Here is a 2,863-nt window from a genome sequence, read left to right as displayed (position 1 = left end):
TTGAGGATGCAGTGTCCGGGAGCGTGCCACTGCACTCCAGTCTGGGCGACAGAGTGAGACTCCAACTAAAAAAAAAAAAAAATTTTTCTTCGGTGGATCTGTCGTTCTTAACTCTCAACCCTGGCTGCACATTAGAATATACTTGAGAAGGTTGGGCACAGTGGCTCTCACCTTAATCCCAGCACTTTGGGAGGCTGAGGCAAGAGAATTGACTTGAGTCCAGGGATTGAGATCAGTCTGGGCAACTTGGCAAGACCTTGTCTCTACAATTAGTCAAAACAATTAGCTGGGCATGGTGGCTCATGACTGTAGTTCTAGCTACTTGGACGGCTGAGGTAGAAGAATTTCCTAAGCCCAGCAGGTCAACGCTCCAGTGACCGTGAGCATGCCACTGAACTCCAGCCTGGGTGACAGTGAGACTCTGACTGAAAAAAAAAAGGCTGGGCACGGTGGCTCAGCCTGTAATCCCAGCACTTTGGGAGGCCAAGGCAAGAGGATTGCCTGAGCCTGGGGGTTCGAAACCAGCCTCAGCAACTTGGTGGGACCTTGTCTCTACAATAAATCACAAAACTAGCCGGGTGTAGTGGTGTGCATCTGTAGTTACAGCTACTTGGAAGACTGGGGCGGAAGGATCATCTAAGCCCAGCAGGTCGAGGCTGCAGTGGCCGTGAGCGTGCCGCTGCAATCCAACCTGGGTGACCAGAGTGTGACTCCAACTCAAAAAAAAAAAAGAATATACTTGAGAGGATGAGAGAGAGGGAGAGATGCATAATGTTCCTCAACTAGAAACAACCCATGAAACATGTCCATCATGAGGAGAACAAGCATTGTGGTACACCCATCCATGTGGTGGAATAGTAACAACTACTGATACACACATGAATGCATCTCCAAAACATTATGCTGAGTGAAAGAAGCCAGACACCAGGGTATGTACAGCATAATTCCATTCAGATGAAACTCTAGAGCAAGCAAAACTGCTCTACGCAGACAGAAAGCAGATTAGTGGGTGTCTGGGGCTGGAGGTGGAGACTGACTGGGGAGGGGCATGAGGGAATGCTTTGGGATGGTGGAAATGTGTCAGAATTCACTGAAATGTGCACTTCAGATGGGTGTCTTTTTCTGTATGCAAATTATACCTTTAAGAAGTTTATTTGAAAAAATCTAGATGCCGAGTCCAGTCTGGCAACACAGCAAGACCTCTGTCCCTCTTTCATCTGTCCTTTCCTGGAAGAGGAGAAAAAAGGCAGTTTCTGAAAGAGAGGGAGAAAGGGACCAGGTGGGGGCAATCTCTTTAACTCCCTGCCCTAGGAGGTCAGAGACTTCAGGTCTCACCTTCTTTTCCTCCTCCTCGCCTCTTCCCCTTGGCTCCTGGGGCTCCAGGTGGTCATCTGGCCTAGAAGGAAGAGAAGGCTTAGGGTTCAGAACCAAGTTTCCTGCCCTCTCTCCATCCAGCCTCTCCGGCTGTACCTTGGGAGTGTGTGTCCTCCGAGGCTCATGCTGTGGGAAGGTGCTGAGCACAGGCTCCTTGGAGTAACTCCAGGAGTTTGGCCAGAAAGAGGGGGACAGATCTCTGGGGATGTCCTTCACAGGGCAGGCAAGGGCCCTGGCTGGCCACCCACAGTCGGGACCCCAGGACATCCAGCAGGCGCTGTAGCTGGAACACAGTAATCCCCACAGATGGGCCCTCCTCGAACCCAATGACAGATAGCTCCAACCTGAAGCAGCCTAGAGTCTCCGCAGGACATACCTGTGGGGACAAAGTGACTTGGTGTATTTGGGCAAGGGCATGATTCCAAATCCCCACTTCCAATTTCTTATTTGTGGCCTGGGACAAACCCTTTCACTTCTTTGAGGCTCGGTTTCCTCATCTATAAATGGAGCCCTGGATAACCTTAAGGGCTGACACTAGCCCATACTGGACTTGTGTGCAAGTTGGAAAATGACACTGATGCTTCCTTAAGGTACTTCTTTTCTTTTTTTTCTTTTAGTTGGAGTCTCACTCTGTCGCCCAGACTGGAATGCAGTGGCCACTCCCGGCCACCACAGCCTCGACCTGCTGGGCTCCGGCGATCCTTCTGCCTCAGCCTTCCAAGTAGCTGGAACTACAGGTGCGCGCTACCATGCCCGGTTAATTTTTTATTTATTGTAGAGATGAGGTCTCGCCAAGTTGCCCTGGCGGGTCTCAAACCCGAGGGCTCAGGCAATCCACTCACCTCAGCCTCCCAAAGTGCGGGATTACGGGCTGAGCCAGCGAGCCAGGCTCCTTAAGTACTTCTAAGTGCTGATTTTATTAGAACAAGAGACTTTATTGCCACCTGCCGGAAGTTGACCAATAAGCACATCTACAAAGTGAATGATGTGAACACAGTACTGTCTCTGTAGATGCGGGATCCTTGTGCATTGAATAACCTTCACATGCATACCCAGTGGCCCTGTCTATCTTATAGGACTGGTATGAAAAGTAATCAAAGCCAGGCAATGTGGCTCATGCCTGTAATCCCAGCACTTTGGGAGGCCAAGGCAATAGGATTACTTGAGCCCAGGAATTCGAGATCAACCTGGAAGTTTGAGACCAGCCTAGGCAAAATAGCAAGACCTCATCTCTACAAAAAAAAAAAAAAAATCAAAGAAAGTAGCCATGTATGGTACCATGCTCCTGTAGTTCTAGTCAATTTGGAGGCTGAGGCAGAAGCATCACCTGAATCCAGGTGTTTGAGACTGTTTTAAGCTATATCATGCCACTGCACTCCAGCCTGGGTGACTGAGAGAGACCCGACTCCAAAAATAAAAATAAGCCAGGCTCGGTGGCTCAGCCTGTAATCCCGCGCCTTGAGAGGCTGAGGTGAGTGGATTGCCTGAG

The sequence above is a fragment of the Carlito syrichta genome, unplaced genomic scaffold (genome assembly GCF_000164805.1).
Source record: "Carlito syrichta isolate Samal-C Ts95f unplaced genomic scaffold, Tarsius_syrichta-2.0.1 Scaffold307085, whole genome shotgun sequence".
In the NCBI taxonomy this organism is placed as follows: domain Eukaryota; kingdom Metazoa; phylum Chordata; class Mammalia; order Primates; family Tarsiidae; genus Carlito; species Carlito syrichta.
Note: the sequence above shows the minus strand (reverse complement) of the source record.